Raw genomic sequence first — 8380 nt, forward strand, 5'->3', positions numbered from 1 at the left:
ATGAAGTTCAGTGACTCATCCAAGCCATCATTTTCTGCAGCACAGGAAGAAATGACTTAGCCACAGAGCCTTTTGCTGGAAATAATATGGGACAGTTGAGGTCTCTTTGGGTATGTGTGTGTGCATGTGCATATGTGTTGTGAAACAGGCAGGCAAGTGGGCAACATTGCCCTCTTCTGGACTGACTGTCAGGACTGGAAGAGCATCTTTGGTGGAACTGCAGCCTGGCAGATGAATCCTGTTTCCACTGTAAAGGTGCCATTCTTTCTGAGCCTTGATTTCCTATCCAAATCCTGGTGGCTTTTGCAATAGCCAGGTCAGATTAGGGGATACCACTGCTTTGTGGAGCTCCAGAGCCTGGGGATCCTGATCAATCATGACTCTTCAGGGTCAGGCCAAGCCCAAGAGAGCAAAGTGAGGAATCTCTCCCCTTCAGATAATGTTGGCTCCAATGGAGCCAGTAACCAACAGCTCTGAAGACTGGTGAGGAAATGGATGAGGGTGTGAGGGTCACACTGCTGACATTTGTCCCAAGGGCTGTCCCTTAGGGAGGGCACAGCAATGCAGGCTAAGGAATGGCCAGGCCAGCATCTTTCCCCAGGTCTTGGATGCACTCTCAACTAAAACATGAAGGTGTGTGTCACACAGAGCTGGAGGACAGACTGAGATCTGCACAAAGCCCAGGGGGTCTGGGACTGCAGGTGCACAGGCCTTGCCTGTCCTTATAAGGGGAGCAGAGGATGTCACTGAACAACCTGTACATCTCCCTTCTCACCCTTGGAGGAAACACAGAGTGAGAGAAGGCAAGCCTGAGCAGGCTGAGTGAAAGATTCAGGAGTGAAAGGCTAAGAGAAATGGAAGGAAGACTCGAATACACAAGGAACAGGTTCACATGCACAGTTATGATGACAGATTGATTAGTATCACTGGTGCTGCACTATACAGGCAAACTCAAGGTTCTGCAGCAGGTTTGGTGGGACTATGGCAGGGTGCAGAACTGCTCCATTCCTAGGTTTCCCAAAAATCCAACAGAGATCTGTGTCTTCCCTCCCCTTGTCAGGCTCCCTGGGACAGGGTCTGTGTCTCACAATGCAGTTATATGATACCTCTTGCAGTGGGATCACCAGACTACTCAGGGATAGATGGTTAACTTGCATCCTCAAAGGAAGAGGGAACAACATCAAAAGTGTGTCCGAGGAGTTGTGTTCATGACTCCTACTAAGCAAAGCAGAAACAAGCAGCGGCCCAACTGATGTTACTGTGGAAAACGGATCAAAAGTCTCATCACTTTTTAAATAATAAACACTTTAAAAAAGAAAAACATTCAGCTCCTTCTCTCTGTATATGTCACCAGAAAGGGCGTCATTAAGAATTAATTGCAACTTCTGCACCCAATTTTCCGGCCCAGTGCCTTGTCCTGCTTGTCTTGCTCCAGCTCCAAAGACAGTGGAGGCTCTGCCATGAGTATTGAGGGACAAACGGAACCTGAATAACAAGATGGAGCTTGAAGAAAGGGTAGAGGGACCTGGGGACCCCTGACATGAGTTGGCTGTAGGAGGGAGAAGCACAGCCAGGGGGGAATCTGAGGTAGAGCCAGTCTTGCCCACAAACTTGCCAGCAAATAGCAGAAACCTGCCCCAGCTGCCTGCTGTTACCTGCTCACACAGGCCTGGAGATTTCCCTCTACTCTGCTCTTCACCTTCTTGAACATCTGGAGTTTATCCAGAGGTGGGTTTAAAGGTGGGGCTGACTGGGGCCTGTTCACTGTTGAACCAAGGTCCTGAGCTGCAGGACAGTGATGCAGCTAACAACAATGGCCAAACCAAGCAAAATGACATTGTAGGGTGGATTCATCAGGACAAGGAGGTGCTAGGCCTAGCAGATTAAAGCTATAAAGGCTGAAGTGGCCGTACCTGTTGTGTATGAGTGCCTTCAGTCAAAGCAAACTGGCTGCTTAGTGTCATGACATATGCTTGTCTGGAGAAAAAGGGTTTCATTCCGGGCTTTGCTCAGCTTGGGCATTGGGCCAGAAGATACATAAAATCCCAGCTTTTATCTCCTTCTGGTAAGGTGGGTAGAGAGCTGTTGCCTCTGTTGCCCTGCAATGCAATTTCTGCCTCTGTCTTGTGTCACTATCATCCATCAGTCTTCCTGCCCATGACACCTGTTTCTCTCTGCTTCTCAAGTGGCAGCCAGGGAGATAATTGGTATTTTTGACACTGTCTGTTGAGCATTTTGTGGCAGGAGCTGCCAGGACAAAGCAGTGAATTAGATAATTAGGGTTAATTAGAGGCTTCTCAGGGCTATGTTACTATACTCCATGAGGACTGTGCCCTCCTTTCAGGGCCACTGTAGGTAAGAGTGCCTTTGGAGGGGAGACATAAGGAGGTGTCTATGGCATTGATGGTGGGTGTGTTGGCCAGGAAAAGGGTGTTCTGCCTCCTTAGTAGCATTGGAGGTGCTGAGTGCTCAGAAAAGTGAGAAGCAAGGCTGGATACAGACTGCAGTGGGACAGCAAGGAGAAATGATGGTGGAGAAGGTGTAACTGAGGGGAGAGAGCCAGTTCTCAGCACCAGCTAATGGGAGTTTGGCTTTTGCTACAGTAAAAGCAGTGGCTCTCTAAAACCCAAAAGGTAAAAAGAAGCCCTGAGAAGGCAGATCACCCTGAGCTGGTCCTGAGGTTTAATGACTGATGCAAAGGAGGTGGAGGGTGTTTAAACTGCCATGGAGCTGTGATCTGATGCTGGAGGAGGAGTTGGGCAGCAGATCCCTCACTGGTACTCATTCCTCCCTCCACTGCTGCAGGGAGCTGAGCTGAAAGGTAGAACTTGCCAGGGCAACATCCATAGACACTGAGCAGCCAGTCGTCCAAAGCACTGTCAGAACAGGACATGGGTTCTCCTCTCACTTCCGCTTTGTCTTCTAGGCCATCACCTCTCTCCTCCTTTCCTGGATACAGTGTTTTCCTCACAGCTGACTCCCACTGCTCCCTTCACACTTCTCCTTTTCCTTGTTCTTGTTTTCTGTTCTCCACCTTACTTCACTGTCCCTCACCTCTCTGTTCCTTAGGGAATCATGACTTTCTCCATCTCTCTGCTCTTTCACTTTTCTGATGCTTTCACTCACCACCTAGCATCTGTTGTTCTTTTTCCCTTTCCCCACTTCTTTCCCTCCATTCAACCTTTTCCGTCTTCTCCCATATCCACATATTTTCCTCTCTCATATAATATCTGATATAATTCCTCACATCTTGAGTCATCAAAACCTGCAAGAAGTAGTTTCCCACAGGAAAACAGAATGTGATTTTTGTTTCAACAAAAATTAAATATTGACCATAAGGGGTGGAAAAAACCCAACAAACTAGGGGGAAAAAAAAAGAAAAGAAAAAAAAAAAGAGCCAGCTCATTGCTCAGAAAGAAATGAAGAAAAACAAAACTTGCCTGAGCAAGTATTCATCACTAGGTTTTGAGCATTTCTGCATTACTATGTTGCTAAAACTCCTGCTAAGATCCTCAGCCATCCATGCACTGAACTGAGGCCAACCTAGACTACACTGGTGCTGACAGGTCAAATCTGGGATGGAGCTGACACACAGTCAGCGTGTGAAACAAACTTACACACGCACAGATGCAAACACATGGAGGAAAAGGGAAATGCAGCCCACCAAGCAGCTGAATATTCTCCACTTCAGTCACTTTGGAGATGATGCCTCTGACCAAATCACTGCAGTTGTGACTCTTCCATAAGTGGTCTTGATTGTGGTATAGTGAAGGCAGGGGTTGACCAATGCTATACCAGTGCCATACCATCAGAACTAGGAACATGATGAGCACTCAAAGCATCCTTGGAAAGTACGTCCATGAGGGATCAGGCACTTTCCCCTACAGATGGTCCTGTCAGGTCCACAAGTCCCTGCTGGTGCCTTACTGATTCTTTTAACTGTAACCAACTTCTCTCACACCTTGATCCCAGAGATGACCTACTGCAGTGTCTGGGCACCACCCACAAGCTTGAATTTCTTAAAAAAGACCATAGTACAAAGGAAGTCAAATAGATTCGGGATGGAGCATCACCTCAGGAATGACTGAAGCAGAGAAAGTAATATGTTCTTACAAGCAGGGGACAGACCCAGCACCACTGTTGGTTCTAAGCACGGCAAAGAAAAATTTCACCCAACACATAATAGCTTAGTCAAAGAGTAGTTTTGTTGACCAGAGAAAGAAAATCTCAGTGAATTCCTCAGGCCTTTGTGTTGCAGTGATCTATTAAACAAACCATATCTCTGTGTACAGCCGGCACAGTTTTAATACCATGTGATTCCACTATTTTTAGCAGCTTTTTCACAGATAGGGTAACCAGAACTTTTTCTTGCTTCACTTGCAGGAGCCCTGAAGCCAGACTCCAAAGACTCCTAGTAAATAGGAAGATCTCAGGTGAAAATCAAGGTCTCTGAGTGCAGCAGTGAGAGACCCAAGATCTCCGATTAAAATAAAAATGTCTTGGGTTCTAGCTGAACCAGCTGTTCTACAGCTGAGTCTTCAGCTAATTCACTGCACACCTCTGTTGGGATCCATTAAACTGAACAGAGGGTGGAGAGGGTGGCATCTGCTTTGCTAGTGGTCAACACAGCACTTCGTGTGATGGTGATGGGACAGTGTTCGACCTTGAGCAGAGAGAGGCTGCAAACTGACAGATGATTGGGGAATGGACAGTGGCAGGATGGTAAGAGTGAAGTGTGTCTTCAAGCAGAGACCTTGTGAGCTGCAGCAGGGCTGCTTTGGTGTGTGATGGGGAGCATGCGCTCCATACCTGCTGTTATAAATGAAGAGGGTTGATAAGAAGGAAAAGATTCCCTTTACGGGTGAACTCCTCTCAGCTTCTGCTGACACCACCTGGAACAACCTGGCCAGAAGAGATTCCTTGCATCTGCACCAAAGTTCCTTGGACAGCACACATCCAGGAGGCCCTTACCAGAAACAGTCTCTGCAGAAAGATGTCAGGGTTTCTCATCATCTCTGTGTGATCATCACCAGGTGACCACCAGGCAATGGGGCAAATTTATCTGCTCAAGGAACATGACCTTTCTTCCAAATTAAAGAAATACTTTGTGGAACAGCAGCAGAAAAATTTCCATACCAGCATGAATCAAAGCTGTCTGTATCTTCTCCAATAAGAATCCTAAAATCACAAATGCTCCAAAGAATGCAAGCAGGGCAAAAATATTGACTATTCCTTGCAATGTGAGAACATCACATCCTTGAAATGATCAGGCATCATGTTTAAGAGAAAATCTAAGGAAACCTTATGTCATAGCACAGAAATAACCAAATGTTTTAACCAAATCCCCAGAAGTCAATAAACAGCTGATGGCTGGGATCAGGGAAAAGAAAACAGGGAGGGCTCAGCTAGCTAGCTAGTCCTGGACATCATCAGAAAGAGAACACTGGGACAGATGGACCTTCATGCTGATCCAGTACTTCCATTCTTCTGCATTTTTGCACATCTTATTCAACCTCTGTCAGCCTTACACCAAGGTCTACACAGCAAGGCTGCTGCAGTGGTTGGAAATGTCAGGTAACACTTAGCCTGATGCTAAGATCATCTGACAGACCTGACAGGAAAACAGCTGCATCTGAAGCTTCCCAGCATTGCAGCAGTGAGTCTCATGGTTTCAGAACAGAGTTTCTGCAGCCGCTGTTGACGGTTCTCCCTGCACACAGCAAGTGCTTGCGTAACATTCAGGCCTTGTAACTATTTGGCATGGACTGAAAGGGCAAGTAGGATGCTCAGGTACAAAAAAAAGCTGAAATGCAAATAGCAGCAATCAGATGAATGAACGGGAGAGACAATTACACTTACCTTGTGCTTATCATCAAATAAAACCATATAAGTGAAGACAGCCCAGGAGACAAGCTTGCCTTGGGCACCAGAGTCTTCACAATTACCCTGGTCAGCACCTTGGTAGGTGTTGTGACTGAGATCAGGCACACCAGATGATGTGAGAGAGGGAGAGCCATGGTACCAGGGCAGTAGAATCCTCCTAGTAGCAAAATCTTCCTCATTATAAGAATGCTGATCTCAGCAATTGCCAACACAGGGGCTTGTGTGTGGGGAATGGCAGGATAGAATAAGTCAGGGGTTTATTGGTGAAAATACACAGGAAGAAGCTGAAACATATGGCTTCAAGACCTAAAGTCACTTCTGAACCAAGATAGGTCTTGAGCCAGAAACATCCCTGTGGGACTGATCCTGGGAGACATAAGTCTGTGCTAGATGTGCTAATGACCTTGTTTGCAGTCAGCTTCACATCCTTTCTTGAGCAGATGGTAGGTACACTCTGAACTACTTGCCTGTGGGACATAGTGCTGAGCATTTCTGAGTAAGCTTCCAGGTGAGTTCCCCATGACTGTTCAGAACCTTAAAACTGACAAGAATGCAAAAGTATGTAAGTGACAAAAGGAAGACTTAGGAAAATGTGGGCCCACTGCTAAATGGGTCGGGTGTCCTGGTGGCAGAGGACGTGGAAAAGACTGAAGTACTGATCGCCTTCTTCAGCTCAGTCTTTATTAGTGAGATTGGCCTTCGGAAATGCCATGTCCCAGAGACCAGGAGAAAATATGGAACAACTTAGCCTTGGTAGAAGAGGATCAGAGAATACTTAGGCAAACTGGGCATATGTACTTCCATGGCCCCTGATGGGATGCACCCAGCAATGCTAAGGAAGCTGGCTGATATCATTTCAAGGTCACTCTCAGTAATCTTTGAACAGTCATGGTGGGTGGAGAAGTGCCTCAGGAAATCCCATGGGCAAGACTGCTTGAAGGAAAAGGGGCCAGGTCAATGGAGGAGTTCGCTTTAGTTGATGAGGACTGGGTTAGGGAGCAATTAAATAGTCTGGACATCCATAAATCCATGGGTCCAGATGGGATGCATCCACGGGTGCTGAGGGAGCTGGCTGAAGTCATTGCTGGACCACTCTCCATCATCTTTGCCAAGTCTTGGGAAACGGGGGAGGTGCCCGAGGATTGGAGGAAAGCAAATGTCACTCCAGTCTTCAAAAAGGGCAAGAAGGAGGACCCGGGTAATTATAGACCAGTCAGTCTCACCTCTGTCCCTGGGAAAGTAATGGAACAGCTTATCCTTGGTGCCATCTCAAGGCATATCAAGGATAAGAGGGTTATTAGGGGCAGTCAGCATGACTTTACCAAGGGTAAGTCATGCTTGACCAACCTCATAGCCTTTTATGAGAATGTAACAAGGTGGATGGATGATGGCAGAGCGGTGGATGTGGTCTACCTTGACTTCAGTAAAGCCTTTGACACAGTCTCCCACAGCATCCTCACAGCTAAGTTGAGGAGGTGTGGTCTAGACAATAGAGTAGTGAGGTGGGTTGCAAACTGGCTTAAGGAGAGAAGCCAGAGAGTGGTAGTCAATGGTGCGGAGTCTAGTTGGAGGCCAGTATCTAGTGGAGTGCCTCAAGGGTCAGTACTGGGGCCAATATTATTCAATATATTCATTAACGATTTAGACGAGGGAATGGAGTGTACTATCAGCAAGTTTGCTGATGACACTAAGCTGGGAGGGGTTGCTGACACACCAGAAGGGTGTGCTGCCATCCAGCGGGACCTGGACAGGCTGGAGAGTTGGGCGGGGAATAACCTAATGAAATTTAACAAGGGAAAGTGTAGAGTCCTGCATCTGGGCAGGAACAACCCCAGGTTCCAGTATAGGTTGGGAAATTACATATTAGAGAGCAGTGTAGAGGAAAGGGACCTGGGGGTCCTGGTGGACAACAGGATGACCATGAGCCAGCACTGTGCCCTTGTGGCCAGGAAGGCCAATGGCATCCTGGGGTGTATTAGAAGGGGGGTGGCTAGTAGATCGAGAGAGGTCCTCCTTCCCCTCTACTCCGCCCTGGTGAGACCACATCTGGAATATTGTGTCCAGTTCTGGGCCCCTCAGTTCCAGAAAGACGGAACTGCTGGAGAGGGTCCAGCGTAGGGCAACGAAGATGATTAAGGGAGTGGAGCACCTCCCTTATGAAGAAAGGCTGAGGGAGCTGGGTCTCTTTAGTTTGGAGAAGAGGAGACTAAGGGGGGACCTCATTAATGTTTATAAATATATAAAGGGTGAGTGCCATGAGGATGGAGCCAGGCTCTTCTCGGTGGCAAACAATGATAGGACAAGGGGTAATGGGATCAAGCTGGAACACAAGAGGTTCCGCTTAAATTTGAGAAAAAACTTCTTCTCAGTAAGTGTGCCAGAGCACTGGAACAGGCTGCCCAGGGAGGTTGTGGAGTCTCCTTCCCTGGAGACATTCAAAACCTGCCTGGACATGTTCCTGTGCGACCTCACTCAGGTGTTCCTGCTCCAGCAGGGG

Source organism: Columba livia, chromosome 1, assembly GCF_036013475.1.
Source record: "Columba livia isolate bColLiv1 breed racing homer chromosome 1, bColLiv1.pat.W.v2, whole genome shotgun sequence".
NCBI lineage: Eukaryota > Metazoa > Chordata > Aves > Columbiformes > Columbidae > Columba > Columba livia.